The 16,872-nt window shown below is 52.6% G+C and overlaps 1 protein-coding gene and 1 long non-coding RNA gene across 6 annotated transcripts in view; one reads left to right on the forward strand and one right to left on the reverse strand.

Moving 5' to 3' along the window:
• The window catches only part of sema4c (sema domain, immunoglobulin domain (Ig), transmembrane domain (TM) and short cytoplasmic domain, (semaphorin) 4C), a 63,159-nt gene that overhangs the window by 21,741 nt on the left and 24,546 nt on the right, over positions 1–16,872 (forward strand). For 4 of the 5 annotated variants that reach the window (XR_007384968.1, XR_007384964.1, XR_007384969.1 and 1 more), the window contains exon 1: positions 9,687–10,470. The exons of the other annotated variant lie outside the window; for it this stretch is intronic. The gene's annotated coding sequence lies outside the window, so the exon portion shown is untranslated. Of the gene's footprint in view, positions 1–9,686; positions 10,471–16,872 lie in introns of those variants that run through there. 5 annotated transcript variants of the gene reach the window in all.
• Positions 7,828–11,036, reverse strand: LOC125718906 (uncharacterized). The gene is made up of 3 exons (XR_007384977.1): positions 10,505–11,036; positions 8,783–8,914; positions 7,828–8,682 (listed from the first exon to the last, which is right to left on the reverse strand). It is a non-coding gene; the product is annotated as an uncharacterized LOC125718906 (long non-coding RNA).

The following is a 16,872-nucleotide window of genomic DNA, read 5'->3' on the forward strand; positions in this document are numbered from 1 at the left end:
TGGAGGATAATGACCCAGGTGACAGTTAATGGCAGAGGATAACGAGCCCACAGGAAGGAGCAGACCCCTGACTAATAAACACCCCGTTCCTCAGTAATGACTGAGTCTCCCAAGCAGGTGAGATCAGGGACGGATTAAGGACCGGGCCAGCGGGGCCGCTGCCCAGGGGCCCTTGGGGTGCAGGGGGCCCGTGGGGCCCCTAGCCCAAAACAATTTGCAACGCTTATCAACAATGTATTTTCGTTTGTCTATTTTAGAGGGCCTACATTCTTTGATCCTCTGCCTACAAGGGCCCCTGACCCTATAGGGAGGGCCCTTGAATTGTGGTGGTTGTGGTGGTGCTGGTGGTGGTGGTGGGGGGGGAGGGAGGCCCTCGCGAACGTTTTGCCCAGGGGCCACACAACCCATAATCCGTCCCTGGGTGAGATGTATAAAACAGGCTGTGTATTTAAGATCCTGTGGCCCAGACATTGGAAGGGACGTGGAGGTGAGCTCCTCATGATTACTGCCTGGATAGCGATGTTGCACACGCACACACTATTGGCCCCTACAGTAGACAAGTGGCCCTTGTCAAAGGGTTTTGGCAAGAACCGACGGTCCTGTCTGTGCATCCACGGTGACACCTACAGCCTGGCCGCTGGAATGTCCTCACCAATAACCGAAACATTCTTCACACAGTGGGCCGTTTCACCACGTGTTCTACTGGAAGAACGAACCAAAGAAACAAATGCCTGGATTAGCATTTAAATGCATTTGGACCCCCCCGTAGATTTGCAGTGCTCTGAGAGCAGGCACAGCAGATGTTTCAGAGACTTGGGGGGGGGGGGGGTTGAGGGGGTGTTTATGACTGTGATGGGGCCAGCTGTGCATTGTCTGTCCTGGCTGGCCATTGTCTGAGCTGGAGAGACAGGAACAGATGGCGTTCTCGATTTGAGGGAGCAAGGCCATCATGGGGGGGGGGGGGCTTAGGTCAGTCTCGCCCGAATGGCTCTCAAGTGTCCTGTGAGCGGAACTGGCACACATTCCAGGCGATGCAGTGGGCAGTGGTTCCGGAGCATGCAGCACGTGCAGACCATTCAACTCCCACAGAACTCTCTGCCCCTTCAGTGACATTTCCCTTGCTTCTACAAATCATGCTGCATTTCAGCAGCTCCAAAATGCCAATGACGTCACACCGGGCACCATGTCTCAATGCGACAAAGAGCAGCGCACACAAGCACTCAAATCCGCTGCGTTCAACGGCCCGCTGAGAATGTTGCTGTGCGAGTTCCTAGGCTGAGTCCAGAGCTCAGCTGGGCTTCTCCCACATAGTGCTTTTCGGGCTAAAGGACCCACAAATCTTTTTACAAGGTAACATTTTGTCCCAGTTGGTGGCCCCGTTTTGGCTGGGGATGCTATAGTAAGTGTGTGTGTGTGTTCGCACGTGTGTTACTGACAACCGAGTTCTCTTAGGTTTATTCTGATGGTTCAACAGCAGTATCCCCCCTGCCTGGGAAACCACACCTCTCACTGTCTGCACATGCCTTCCTCAGCAGTTCACCTTGCAGCACAACAAACCCTCTGCTCCTCAGATTAGCTCCGCTTTCCATCCTTTGCTTGCCTTTCTGACTTCTGCCATTCTTTCCCCCATCTTTCCTTCTGTTCCTCCCACCCTCCTTTTCTAATTTTGTGAGAAGGGAGTCAGTTCATTTACCATATTACCGAGCTCCCCAGGGCTAAGGCTGCTACTGATGCAATCAGGTGCAGAGGAAATGGTGTCTGGCTCTGGAGGCTGACGCAGTGGTGATATCCGGTCGATCGGCTTCCCAAACGCGCTTCTCCTCACGTCACGCTGGCCTTGAATCTCATACTGAATTCGTAGGAGGACACATGACATGTAGAGCAACAAAGAGCCTCTGTTAGAAAATGCCGGTAAGAAGTCTGACAGACAATGCAGAGCTGGAGGGCATCGAGTTTCAAAGGGAGATGACTTTGGAGTAAACACAAAGGAGGGCTCAGCGGGGGGGGACAGGTTGACTGTACAGTGTCCCAACTCTGGTCCTGTCCATACAGGTGTCTGTGCCAAGCTGGGCTCTGGTCCTGGCTGTACAGTACAGCTGTGAGGTGTCTGTGCCAGACTGAGCACTGGTTCTTACAGTACTGTACAGATTTGAGGTGTTTGTGACGGACTCTGGTTCTGTCAGTACTGTACAGTGTCTGTGTTAGGCTAAGCTCTGGTCATGTCTGCACTGTACAGCTGTACAGTGTCTGTGCCAGCTCCCAAGTCTACTTTTTTTCTGTACTGCTGCATGTGGCTGTACTGTACCCCCACTAAATCCCACAGGACTCTCCCTGGACAGCATGACGCCATCCTGCGCAGTAAAGCGATTATCCTAGGCCACTTCACTGTCAGACACCCTGGCACGTGAGCAGTGTCACCCGAACCACGCTGTTTTATGAGCCTGTTGTGTCAGACGCTGTCCCAGCTGGTGGTCCCACGTCACGGGGTGGGAGGGTGGCCTGCCTGTTTTGCTGGAGAGGAAATGGCTCACATGTGCGAAGGCAGATTTGGTGCAGCGTGGCACGGCCCTGCCCGCGTCTCCTGCCTGGTGAGCGTGCGCACCCAGCTCTGCATGCATAATTAGGCCAGTGCCGTTCCCCCGGGGCCTGGCAGCAGCATTTCTGAGCTCCTGTTTTCATAGCGCGGCTTGGCTCGCTATCACATTACTGCACAGACGCTGATGCAGCAGCTGGCCCCTCCCCCACCCCCCTCAGGCCCCCAATCCACTCAGGCACCAAGCAGAGAGTGCCTCACCAACCCCCTCATAGGCCCATGCTGGTAACACCAGAACTGTTTTTAAAAGGGCCAGTCGTCCTTCGGAGGGGAGGAGGACCACTCCCCCGAGGAGGTAACCCAAAGCCACGTGGCCCCTCCTGGGGAGGCCCTAAGTCCGGCCTGCAAGGTAAACAGACGGCTCACATACTCACAGCTGTGCATGTTTCGCTTCAGCTTGGGGCTCTCGAACACCGACTGCTGTTTCTACGCTGCCAGTGGGACTGGCCTCCCCTTTGTAACTTTCCGTTCCCGGTGGAAAAAGCTTCATGGACAGTTTTAGATTTATTTTCTTGGTAAAGCAGAGGTCTGAAAGCTGTCTTTCTGCAAAGTTAAGAGTCACACATGGCAGAATGATAATAATTCGTGATTTAATGAGATTTCACAGGGGGAGGGACCATACGTGTGGCTAAAAAGCACAATTCATCCCCAGCACAAAAGAGGACTGTGCTGTACAGTACCGAACCCACACAGGCTCACACAAAGGGGGCTTTTTCAGACCTTTTGGGGATCCCATGACTAACTGTGCACAAAGCTTTGTTGTGTGTATGTAGGTTCACAGCCCACAGCCATCTCTGTGTGCAACCACACATGTGCATTCCTGTGTGTGTGTGTTGAGCCATGCAGCCTCCAACCCCCTTCCACCTCAGACTCTCCTCTTTCTGACCTTTGAAAAGTTGGAAGAACTTCCCCAATACTTATGACTTTTATTTTAATCATTAGATCAAAACAGCCTACAGAACTGTGATTTAGCATATGAATTTATCCAGTCAATCATTGCATCTAATTGTGGTTATTGTCACACTTATTGATTGATTCATAGACAGTTTCCCTTTCTGATCCTTGAAGAGTGTTAACCCAGCCAGCTGAGTTAGCCGTGTTTCACTTTCTGATCTTTGAGGCGTGTTAGCCTAGCCAGCCGAGTTAGCCGTGTTTCACTTTCTGATGTTTGAGGCGTGTTAGCCTAGCCAGCTGAGTTAGCCGTATTTCACTTTCTGATCTTTGAGGCGTGTTAGCCTAGCCAGCCGAGTTAGCCGTGTTTCACTTTCTGATGTTTGAGGCGTGTTAGCCTAGCCAGCTGAGTTAGCCGTGTTTCGCTTTCTGATGTTTGAGGCGTGTTAGCCTAGCCAGCTGAGTTAGCCGTATTTCACTTTCTGATGTTTGAGGCGTGTTAGCCTAGCCAGCTGAGTTAGCCGTGTTTCACTTTCTGATGTTTGAGGCGTGTTAGCCTAGCCAGCTGAGTTAGCCGTGTTTCGCTTTCTGATGTTTGAGGCGTGTTAGCCTAGCCAGCTGAGTTAGCCGTGTTTCGCTTTCTGATCTTTGAGGCGTGTTAGCCTAGCCAGCTGAGTTAGCCGTATTTCACTTTCTGATGTTTGAGGCGTGTTAGCCTAGCCAGCTGAGTTAGCCGTGTTTCACTTTCTGATCTTTGAGGCGTGTTAGCCTAGCCAGCCGAGTTAGCTGTGTTTCGCTTTCTGATCTTTGAGGCGTGTTAGCCTAGCCAGCTGAGTTAGCCGTGTTTCGCTTTCTGATCTTTGAGGCGTGTTAGCCTAGCCAGCCGAGTTAGCCATGTTTCGCTTTCTGATGTTTGAGGCGTGTTAGCCTAGCCAGCTGAGTTAGCCGTGTTTCGCTTTCTGATGTTTGAGGCGTGTTAGCCTAGCCAGCTGAGTTAGCCGTGTTTCGCTTTCTGATCTTTGAGGCGTGTTAGCCTAGCCAGCTGAGTTAGCCGTGTTTCACTTTCTGATGTTTGAGGCGTGTTAGCCTAGCCAGCTGAGTTAGCCGTGTTTCGCTTTCTGATGTTTGAGGCGTGTTAGCCTAGCCAGCTGAGTTAGCCGTGTTTCGCTTTCTGATGTTTGAGGCGTGTTAGCCTAGCCAGCTGAGTTAGCCGTGTTTCGCTTTCTGATCTTTGAGGCGTGTTAGCCTAGCCAGCTGAGTTAGCCGTGTTTCACTTTCTGATGTTTGAGGCGTGTTAGCCTAGCCAGCTGAGTTAGCCGTGTTTCGCTTTCTGATGTTTGAGGCGTGTTAGCCTAGCCAGCCGAGTTAGCCGTGTTTCACTTTCTGATCTTTGAGGCGTGTTAGCCTAGCCAGCCGAGTTAGCCGTGTTTCGCTTTCTGATCTTTGAGGCGTGTTAGCCTAGCCAGCCGAGTTAGCCGTGTTTCACTTTCTGATGTTTGAGGCGTGTTAGCCTAGCCAGCTGAGTTAGCTGTGTTTCACTTTCTGATCCTTGAGGAGTGTTAGCTTAGCCAGCCGAGTTAGCCATATGTACCTTTCTGATCCTTGATGGGTCAAAAAGCTCTTCCTGCAGTCCCCAAGCCTATTAATTGACCTGATTCATGGAGTGGCCTTTTGGGAACCATTTGAGACAAATGGCTCAATCTGTCTGCAGAATGGGAAGAATGATGCTCTGTCTGGGCACATTTGAAATAGCAGAAACAACCTGTGGTATCGTAGCCTTCAGGTGGTGATCAGATACCTCTGAACTGAGGGTGTTAGAGGGAGGTTTCAGCATGAAGTGACCGATTTTCCGAAGCAGAGCCATCTACGATCCAGTCCGTAGCACCGTAACGGCTTGGTTCAGTATGTCCTTCAGGTGCTCAGAGCTCAGGGTCACCAAAGGTGTGGAATAAAAAACATTCTCCACTAAATTTAATTTCAATTCCACATAATTCACTGGCAAGATTTGTTGTGTGTTTATTATGTTCCTTGCAGATGGATAAAATTTTCTGCACTGAATCGAGGAGTCTTTAAACACCGACGAGTGGAACTGTGTCACTTGCCTAAACGGCATAAACATGGACACAAATTGTGACTAAGTGCAGGGATCTCGGCAGCCTCCTGCAGACAAATCACATTCACTTATTGCTGTGACAAGGAACAAGCTTGTGGATCTGATTAAATTAGCATGACGTCGCTTCTGGACGAACTTGAGGCTGCGATGCTCCTGGGTGTCAATTTGCAGATCTTTGAGCTGCTGGACAGATGCAAGCACTCTCTGCATACACAGTGACTGGCTGCGCCCTCCCCTCGGCGAGCTCCCAGGTCACTGGGCGGGGTCTCCACATGCTTCATTTCACTCATGCCCCAAAGCTGCCCCCCCCACACACACCTTCTCAGTTTCACCTCCCCCACCGCTGAAGCTTCCAGCACGTACTGTTGTTTGTAAACATTCACTGCAGTAAACGGTTCGTCTGATTGCACGCTTTAATTGTCGTGATGCAGCGTGTTTATCTCTAGAAACTCATAACAGAAAAGTCGCAGATATGAATGTTTGTTTGAGACAGCTGAGCGTGGAGGACCGTGCTGTCTGGAGCAGAGGCGGATAAGGATGTGCAGATTGGCATTCGTTCCAAAGTACCGTGTTTGTAAACTAGCAAGACGACTCGATCGCTTGCTCGTTCCACTTGTGGAACGTTTTGTGATGAAGACGGGAAAGTGGGGAGTCCTGTATTTTCTGGTGGTGGAGGGGGGGCGGTCCTCCAAATTGTTCCTCCATTATAACTATTTATAACATTTATATTTATTTACACTATAAAATACATGATGCAAAAGATCCCTACATACTAGGTACGATGCCACCACTAAGTATTAGTGCATCTCGCCTCATCTGGTGAGCATTAGCACACCTGGGGAGTGATCCTCTCAGCCTCGAGAGCCCTCGCACCAGAGCGGGCGTGTCGGGGGGGGGGGCAAACGGCTGACGGGGTATGGCGCACGACAGCCTCGAGTGTGAAGATGCAGCCCCGTGTCCCACGGTGCTCTGGGATTTCCGCCGCATCCCCTAATCCGAACCCCCTGCCCCTCCTCCTTTGGTGTTTGCTTGTGTTAAAGTGTTAAGCTGTAATAAAACAGACTTTATTTGAAGAGGCCGGTCCAGGGAGGTGGGGGAGGCTGTTTTGAAACAGACATACACACAGCCGTAGAAAAACTAAAACTAACCACTGGAAAAATGAGAAGACAGACAGGCAGCGTCTTACCGCAAACACCATATTAATACCGCCCTTAGTAACAAGCTGCTTGCAGAAACGTTCATGCAACGTCTGTAATATGCTTGGTGCACTGCAGCGTGCAGACAGGAGGGACAGTGCCCTCATTATCCCCACATTGTCTGCCTATGTACCGCAGAGACAATATATATTACATACTTTTGTTTTGTATTCTGAAGGCACACTATGGGAAATGTGTTTAAATGATTGCTATTAAATAACTGCCTCTTTGACATCGCTCATTTATAATGCTCGTTAAGGCATATTTGCAATGCACCGCTCACTCAGGACTCTTTTTTTAAGCTTTTCAGGGGAACGGTCCAGGTAACATGGAAATGGTATGTCCTTGACCATGGATTAATTAATCCCATTGCTAACCCACTTTTTAATTTTAATTTGCATAAAATGTTTTAGCACTGTGCTGCTGAATATTAAAAACAGCCACTATGGATCAAAGGGTTTCTGGGTTAAAAAAATGACATTTGTTGAAGATATCCTGCGGGATTTTTTCCCCTAGTTTCTGGTAGTGAGGGTTCTTCTGCCTTGAGAAGCTTTTCGGGGTCTAATTTCCAGTCGGTTCACGGTGGTCTTGTTGCTGGGCGGATCGACCTGATTTCAGCAGCTGATCCTACCTTTGTTTCCATGGTTGGCTCCAGCTGTTGCCGTCCTGCTCATCAGTCCAACTCCTCTGTCTTTTCCTCTGAGCCTCTGCTGGTTCCCACAGAGTATCAGCTATTGGCTTGTTGATGATTGATGTTTCAGGTGAGAATATAGGATATTTGGGGCCTTTGACTATAGATTGGATAAGCAATTATGGAATGATGGATGGATGGATGGATAAATGATTTATTCAAATTATTTTCATATCTTCCAGCGGTTCACTCTCTGTCTTCCAGGTGATGTTTCAGCATGGAGTCCTACTTGACTGCTGCCTGTAAAGATGTCTAGTGATCCACAGAGGCCAGTCCATCCTCTGATGTTGATCGATATTGACGAGGGCAGACTCACAGCCCCCCCAACCCCCCCCCCCCCCACCCCCACGGGGACGCGGTGCCACGCGATGACCATGCACGGCCTACAGAGACCCCGTTCTCCTGGCAAGACGTCCTCTTTGCACATAATTGTTTTGTTTGTGCCGCATTTGAATTTCAGATGAAGGGCCATTGATAAAGGGCTGTATACATTATTCCCCATACTTAAAATTCTGTGTTTTGTTGATAAAACAAAAGAGAAATGAATTCCTGTCAGGTGAGTCCATGTAAAGGAGATCTTCCTAGCATCCACATGCTGGCATGGATTGGGCAGAGTCTGCCTTGGCTCACGTTTGGGTGCCTGGAGGACTCCTCTGCCTTCTGCTTGCTGTCATGGACGGTAACAAGAATGACTCTGTGGAACGGTGCACAAGGCGGGCTGTATGTTACACTGCTGACCAATCAGCGTCCACTTGTCCATCAGATCAAACTGCCTGCTTAATTTTTTAGTGGGGCGGACGGTACTCTCACTCAAAGTAATGCATATAGTTCCTTACCTCAAGATTTTATTTGCTGATATTTGTGCTATATCAGCTGAAATCAGACATTCTGCCTGAGTGTCTGGCAGAGTGCCCTTCCACTCCTCCTACTCCCCCTAACAATCCCCCCCCCCCCCAGTCTGGTTTTCCTAACCACTATAACACCTGTATATGTCCTGCTGTGTTTTAACTTTCTGGGCGCCCCCAAAAACTCTCCGTGACCCCAGACTTCTCCGTTTTGCCCAGTGCTCCCATGCTAGGTACAGTCCGGGGTCACACTGGTGGGGGGAGGCACAGGGTCCAGCATCAGCCAAAATTTCTGGCCTACTTGTCCAGCCTGGATGGGTCCCCCCTCTGAATAGTCATCTAGATGAGGGTCTCTGCAAACAGGGTAAATAATACAAGAAAAAGCATTTACCATGAACCCAGCTCTACAAGACAGTTAAAAATGTAGTTAACTTGGTCAAAGATTTATATCACCTTCTGTGCTTCAGGGAATCACATACGCACCACCCGCTCTTCACAGTGGCTGGTGGATAAAATTCTTTTTTTCTTCTTTTTTCTTAGATTTGGCAGTGATTTTTTTTTTATTGGGACTGAAAGCTGTAGGGCCTGCAAGGAAATTTTTGAAACAGAATTCGGTTTTAACAGCGCCCCCTACAGTACTGTTGGAAGGAGTATGAACCTTCTCCGTATTAAACCTCAGGAAGCCTGATTAGCCGTACAAACTGTACACTATACACTGTGGGATAATTATACCGTTATAATTATTGTATTAAACTCATTCGCTTCTTACCTTCATGCAACTCCAAATGATAAATGATGATTTTATTTATGTATAGAAATGGTGAAGTGTTAAATAAGGGCAATCGATAAAAGAAAATATGTAATTTTCTCAGTGAGAAACGTAATCATGCAGAGATTATCAACTCGTAACGTTTAAGCATTAACATACACTAATGGAATTTTACATAGCCATTAGACAGCTAAACAAAACAGATATATGAGATATGCTTCTATAATCATTATTAACCTTAAAACAGTAATTTAAGACAGCGGTTCGACAATTCACTGCTCACCCCACCCAGAAAAAAGGTAAAATAATCTACGGATCAAACTTCTCACATTAAGTATGAAAATACTTTGTGAGAACCTTAAATGAGGATTTTTCATGTTTTGTTCAAGGTAGATCCTAAAGATCTTTGTCATATCCCTAAATCTAGAGCTTTCTATTATTATTTTAAATATTTTCTAAATAAATATTCATGTTCAAGATTACCCAGGAAATATTCTTGCTAAGAATAAATTAAATCTTTTAAAAGTGTTTCGAAATTATCTATGCCTAGCCTAGGTTTCGTATTTATTTACTTTTCTATAAATAGTTCTGCAGGTATTGTCGCAGTAGACGTGAAAATCCATTAAGATGGTCAGAACACTAAAAGGACCAAGCCGATGGTTTGATTGTTATTATCTGAAGAACATGTTTTTTGCCAGCAGCCTGTATTGTAGTATTGGTATTATTATTCAAAATATTTCGGACTATAGACTATATGGTATTCTGTGTGTTTTGTCCGGGGCTGGATTAGGCGAAATGCTCTGGAGTCCGCTTCGTGTATCTGCTGAGCCACGTCTATAGCCGTCCGTACCCGGATACCCGGAGCAGGAGCCGCACACTCGGCTGGAAATAAGGCTGGTCTCTGTACGAATAAAGGCGTTGCGCATATCCTCCCAGACGGGCTTATCCGTGCAGGGAGAGGCAGAGCCTGTGTGTCGGTGTGTGTGTGTGTGTGTGTGTGTGTGTGTGTGTGCGTGTGTATTTTGGAAGCGGACCGGGTTCATGCGTCCTCCCTACGGGCTCCTATTACAGCGCAGGGCGAGTGTGGAGCCCACGACGGAGACGCGCTTCTATGGCCACTATTAACAGCATCGTTTTCACAGTTTCCCCAGAAATCCAGGATAAACAAAAGGGTCGGAGTTTGTGAGGAGTAAACACACACTCACACACACACGGACACACAAACGTACAGCCAGCATTACGGGTGTCCGTGATCTCCCGGACCCTACAGACCGCATCAGGAAAGCGGATATCTGTTATTCTGCACTTTCCCGGAGCGGCTTTCGGATCGGGAATACCGCATGAACAGCTGAACAGGCAGCGCAAAAGTCCGGTAAGTTTGAGCCTCTGCTCCGGCCGATATTTACCTTTTGTGGGCTCCGAAGTGTCTACTGTGTGGGTCTTTTTCTGGGGCTGCGCTGTGAAGAAATTGGGTTTGGGCATGTAATGCTGCTGCTCGACTTCACCAGAACCGGGTTGTTCTCCAGCTGTTGCCCAAAACATCACAGTTTTATTTGTATAAAATACTTAAAACGGATTGCATTTAATTCCAGCTGCAACTTTATTTCCAGCGGTGTGGTGTGGACGTAGCGCAATCCTGTCCGGGGGATGGAGGGACTTTGACGGAGAAAAATACGAATAAAACATAATAGGCTGTTTTTATATCGTGGTTATAGCCTACGTACGGAGCAGCGTTCGTTTTATTCTAATTCAGTTAGGAAACATTTGCGATTCAGTGCGTTTTTTTCCGGACCATGGCTGAATTGTACTACTGTAATGTCATTTACTCCGATTCACTTGCGTTTCCTACGCTGAGTGGTGAGCCATCCTCGGAGCTCTTACGGTTTTAAATGGATGGCGATCTGCTTTTAACTCGGGTCACCGACCAGTTACATTTGTGCCATTTTCGTGCACTGGGGGTACTTTGCAATACACGTATTGCATAGCACCAACTTTCTTTTAAACGGCAGTTTTACGTCGTTTATCTTAGACGTTATTTAGTCCCCATCTGCGAATTAAGGCGCAAAGCGGCTCGCTTTCTTTGTTCTTTGCCTCTTTTAGGAGGTAATGAAATACGCATCTACAGCAGCTGGGTGATTATAGTAATTGCAGCGTGACCTGTGTGGGTAGGAGCTGCTCTGCTGTGATGCATAGGGACTGGACCCTAGTGTTTCAGTGTGGGAGACCTCCCCCCCCAGTAGTGTCATTTTCTTCTGGGGATAAATATCAACGGCTGGCTGTAGTTACCAGTAAATCCTTTATTCATCTGTTTAGTGTTTTGTGCGTTGTGTTTTTGTTAGATGGTTTGTGTGTGTGTGTGTGCGTGTGTGCGTGTGTGTGTGTGTGTGTGCACGCTCGCGAATGTGTTTCCGAAAGGGTGCATAGACATATCCACGTTTGTGTGTGTGTGTGCGTTGGGGGTGGGGGTAACAGGCCGGTGGAAACTCTCTTGCCACTTCACCCCAGATGTTAATCTGTGCATTGAGAGTCGGATTGGATTCCTGCAGAGTTGATCTCTTCATTGTCAGACTCACAATGGACATACATCCTGAGGACCCCCCCCCCCCCTCCACCCTGCCCCCGCCCCACTCTGCAGTGTTTTTCTACGCTGATTTGCAGTCTGTGAGCCTTTTAATGTTAACTGGTTTTGCAGATGCATATAATGAATAATGAAGAACAAACCAATTACCCTGTCATACAGTCTCCCTGCTGCACTTTCTGGATCTCATTGGCTGTCCAGTTGATGTTTGGCCCACGGGCACCTGGTCATGGTGGTGTCGGTCAGGTCAGCACGTAACAGATGAGGGCGGACATCTTGAATAGGTGTTAAAAAGGCTGAGTTGTTATTCCTGGGGCCCAAAAAACAGGGTTTGACGGCACAGAATCTGACGACCGCGTTTGTTCCATCAACATCCCAATAGCACAGACACACACACACAGTATCACCCGTCCACAGCCCCGTGAAACAGCAGTGGGCCATGCCCTTTGCAAGTGGTTCAAATGAAATATCTGTGACAGCTCTGAAACAGTTTATTCCCATCGGACGTAGCAGCATGGGGGCGCAGGGCGCAGATTTAAACCTGAAGGTCGTCTCAACGAGACCCCCAGCCAAAATACTGTGGGCAGCTGTGTGGATGGTGAAATGCATGACGTCTGGATAGACACAGTACGTAAGCAGCCAGAAGCTAGTAGAAAGCTAGCCAGAAGCTAATGGAAAGCTAGCCAGAAGCTATTGGAAAGCTAGCCAGAAACTAATGGAAGGCTAACCAGATGCTAGCAGAAAGCTAGCCAGAAGGTAGTGGAAAGTTAGCCAGATGCTAACAGATAGCTAGCCAGAAGATAATGGAAAGCTAGCCAGATGCTAACAGAAAGCTAGCCAGGAGTTAACAGAAAGCTAGCCAAAAGCTAATGCTGCAGTTTGACATTAGGTGATATGTGATAGCCACACTTCATACAGCTTTTTCTCTTTTTCTCTTCCTACACGTTCTCCATCTCCACCCCCCTTTGTCTACTTTATTTCTCTCCAATTACTCACCCCCCCCCCATTTTTCCCTCTCAGTTCTAGTGGAAAATGAGCCAAATGACCCGCTATCATTCCTGTGGTGGGCTCCGAGATCTCAGTGTGGTGCTAATGGTCCGGGGGCAATTAGCCAGAGCAGAGGAGTGACAGGCCTGTCCTGGAGTCAGGGGTGGGGGCGTCTGCTCCCCTGTCTGGAGAATCACCAGCAAACGCTTGCCCGCCATTTCTCAGGCACACGGTGGTGGCATCCTGGCCCCCCCATGGCCATATGGCTTGTAGGCTCACACTGGAGTGAATTGTGTACAGCTGTATGGGTTAAGGCAGGTGGTGTGTGTGGAGGGTGATCACTTCCATGTCTCCCCATGAAGTGTAGTTCCTCTGACCAGAACCCCCCCCCCCCATTGTTTCTTTAGTGTGGGCCTCAGTGTTTTATGGTCCAGTGGCATTTTCAGGGGAAGCCTGACCTATGGCCTTCCCTTTGGGGGAGGGGGTCAGGGTTGACCCTGGACTTGATTGGCTGCCTCATTTAAAAACAAATCCCACCTTTCGGATGTGATTACTGAAACAGAGCTGATAGTCGGGAGAGAGAGAGAGAGAAGGGGGAGGAGACGTAGCTAACGGAAAAATGAGACGCAGTAGTGTGGGGGTGGGGGCCTTCGCTGCTCGGAGGTGGAAGGCAGGACTCACAGTGAGGCATTTGTTAGCAGTTGAGCAGCACTGACCATCTGCAGCTGGCGGCTGTGTTAGTGATCTGCACGCTGTATGTGAGCATGTTTACATTCCCCCTGGTTCCCTGCTCTCTCAGGCCTCTCTGAGTGCCACCCCGTGACATGGCCAGCGTGGGCCAGTTCCCCGCTCTCGGGTCTCTCTGAGTGCCACCCAGTGACATGGCCAGCGTGGGCCAGTTCCCCGCTCTCGAGTCTCTTTGAGTGCCGCCCCGTGACATGGCCAGCGTGGGCCAGTTCCCCGGTCTCGGGTCTCCCTGAGTGCCGCCCAGTGACATGGCCAGAGTGGGCCAGTTCCCCGCTCTCGGGTCTCTCTGAATGCCGCCCAGTGACATGGCCAGCGTGGGCCAGTTCCCCGGTCTCGGGTCTCCCTGAGTGCCGCCCAGTGACATGGCCAGCGTGGGCCAGTTCCCCGCTCTCGGGTCTCTCTGACTGCCGCCCAGTGACATGGCCAGAGTGGGCCAGTTCCCCGGTCTCGGGTCTCCCTGAGTGCCGCCCAGTGACATGGCCAGCGTGGGCCAGTTCCCCGCTCTCGGGTCTCTCTGAATGCCGCCCAGTGACATGGCCAGAGTGGGCCAGTTCCCCGGTCTCGGGTCTCCCTGAGTGCCGCCCAGTGACATGGCCAGCGTGGGCCAGTTCCCCGCTCTCGGGTCTCTCTGACTGCCGCCCAGTGACATGGCCAGCGTGGGCCAGTTCCCGGCTCTCGGGTCTCTCTGAGTGCCGCCCCGTGACATGGCCAGCGTGGGCCAGTTCCCCGCTCTCGGGTCTCTCTGAGTGCCGCCCCGTGACATGGCCAGCGTGGGCCAGTTCCCCGCTCTCGGGTCTCTCTGAGTGCCGCCCAGTGACATGGCCAGCGTGGGCCAGTTCCCCGCTCTCGGGTCTCTCTGAGTGCCGCCCAGTGACATGGCCAGCGTGGGCCAGTTCCTCGGTCTCGGGTCTCTCTGACTGCCACCCAGTGACATGGCCAGCGTGGGCCAGTTCCCCGCTCTCGGGTCTCTCTGAGTGCCGCCCAGTGACATGGCCAGCGTGGGCCAGTTCCTCGGTCTCGGGTCTCTCTGACTGCCACCCAGTGACATGGCCAGCGTGGGCCAGTTCCCCGCTCTCGGGTCTCTCTGAGTGCCGCCCAGTGACATGGCCAGCGTGGGCCAGTTCCTCGGTCTCGGGTCTCTCTGACTGCCACCCAGTGACATGGCCAGCGTGGGCCAGTTCCCCGCTCTCGGGTCTCTCTGAGTGCCGCCCCGTGTCATGGCCAGCGTGGGCCAGTTCCCCGGTCTCGGGTCTCCCTGAGTGCCGCCCAGTGACATGGCCAGCGTGGGCCAGTTCCCCGCTCTCGGGTCTCTCTGAGTGCCGCCCCGTGACATGGCCAGCGTGGGCCAGTTCCCCGCTCTCGGGTCTCTCTGAGTGCCGCCCAGTGACATGGCCAGCGTGGGCCAGTTCCCCGTTCTCGGGTCTCTCTGAGTGCCGCCCCGTGACATGGCCAGCGTGGGCCAGTTCCCCGCTCTCGGGTCTCTCTGAGTGCCGCCCAGTGACATGGCCAGCGTGGGCCAGTTCCCCGCTCTCGGGTCTCTCTGAGTGCCGCCCAGTGACATGGCCAGCGTGGGCCAGTTCCCCGTTCTCGGGTCTCTCTGAGTGCCGCCCCGTGACATGGCCAGCGTGAGCCAGTTCCCCGCTCTCGGGTCTCTCTGAGTGCCGCCCAGTGACATGGCCAGCGTGGGCCAGTTCCCCGCTCTCGGGTCTCTCTGAGTGCCGCCCAGTGACATGGCCAGCGTGGGCCAGTTCCCCGTTCTCGGGTCTCTCTGAGTGCCACCCAGTGACATGGCCAGCGTGGGCCAGTTCCCCGTTCTCGGGTCTCTCTGAGTGCCGCCCCGTGACATGGCCAGAGTGGGCCAGTTCCCCGCTCTCGGGTCTCTCTGAATGCCGCCCAGTGACATGGCCAGCGTGGGCCAGTTCCCCGGTCTCGGGTCTCCCTGAGTGCCGCCCAGTGACATGGCCAGCGTGGGCCAGTTCCCCGCTCTCGGGTCTCTCTGACTGCCGCCCAGTGACATGGCCAGAGTGGGCCAGTTCCCCGGTCTCGGGTCTCCCTGAGTGCCGCCCAGTGACATGGCCAGCGTGGGCCAGTTCCCCGCTCTCGGGTCTCTCTGAATGCCGCCCAGTGACATGGCCAGAGTGGGCCAGTTCCCCGGTCTCGGGTCTCCCTGAGTGCCGCCCAGTGACATGGCCAGCGTGGGCCAGTTCCCCGCTCTCGGGTCTCTCTGACTGCCGCCCCGTGACATGGCCAGCGTGGGCCAGTTCCCCGCTCTCGGGTCTCTCTGAGTGCCGCCCCGTGACATGGCCAGCGTGGGCCAGTTCCCCGCTCTCGGGTCTCTCTGAGTGCCGCCCAGTGACATGGCCAGCGTGGGCCAGTTCCCCGCTCTCGGGTCTCTCTGAGTGCCGCCCAGTGACATGGCCAGCGTGGGCCAGTTCCTCGGTCTCGGGTCTCTCTGACTGCCACCCAGTGACATGGCCAGCGTGGGCCAGTTCCCCGCTCTCGGGTCTCTCTGAGTGCCGCCCAGTGACATGGCCAGCGTGGGCCAGTTCCTCGGTCTCGGGTCTCTCTGACTGCCACCCAGTGACATGGCCAGCGTGGGCCAGTTCCCCGCTCTCGGGTCTCTCTGAGTGCCGCCCAGTGACATGGCCAGCGTGGGCCAGTTCCTCGGTCTCGGGTCTCTCTGACTGCCACCCAGTGACATGGCCAGCGTGGGCCAGTTCCCCGCTCTCGGGTCTCTCTGAGTGCCGCCCCGTGTCATGGCCAGCGTGGGCCAGTTCCCCGGTCTCGGGTCTCCCTGAGTGCCGCCCAGTGACATGGCCAGCGTGGGCCAGTTCCCCGCTCTCGGGTCTCTCTGAGTGCCGCCCCGTGACATGGCCAGCGTGGGCCAGTTCCCCGCTCTCGGGTCTCTCTGAGTGCCGCCCAGTGACATGGCCAGCGTGGGCCAGTTCCCCGTTCTCGGGTCTCTCTGAGTGCCGCCCCGTGACATGGCCAGCGTGGGCCAGTTCCCCGCTCTCGGGTCTCTCTGAGTGCCGCCCAGTGACATGGCCAGCGTGGGCCAGTTCCCCGCTCTCGGGTCTCTCTGAGTGCCGCCCAGTGACATGGCCAGCGTGGGCCAGTTCCCCGTTCTCGGGTCTCTCTGAGTGCCGCCCCGTGACATGGCCAGCGTGAGCCAGTTCCCCGCTCTCGGGTCTCTCTGAGTGCCGCCCAGTGACATGGCCAGCGTGGGCCAGTTCCCCGCTCTCGGGTCTCTCTGAGTGCCGCCCAGTGACATGGCCAGCGTGGGCCAGTTCCCCGTTCTCGGGTCTCTCTGAGTGCCACCCAGTGACATGGCCAGCGTGGGCCAGTTCCCCGCTCTCGGGTCTCTCTGAGTGCCGCCCCGTGACATGGCCAGCGTGGGCCAGTTCCCCGCTCTCGGGTCTCTCTGAGTGCCACCTCGTGACATGGCCAGCGTGGGCCAGTTCC

Source organism: Brienomyrus brachyistius, chromosome 2, assembly GCF_023856365.1.
Source record: "Brienomyrus brachyistius isolate T26 chromosome 2, BBRACH_0.4, whole genome shotgun sequence".
Lineage (NCBI taxonomy): Eukaryota > Metazoa > Chordata > Actinopteri > Osteoglossiformes > Mormyridae > Brienomyrus > Brienomyrus brachyistius.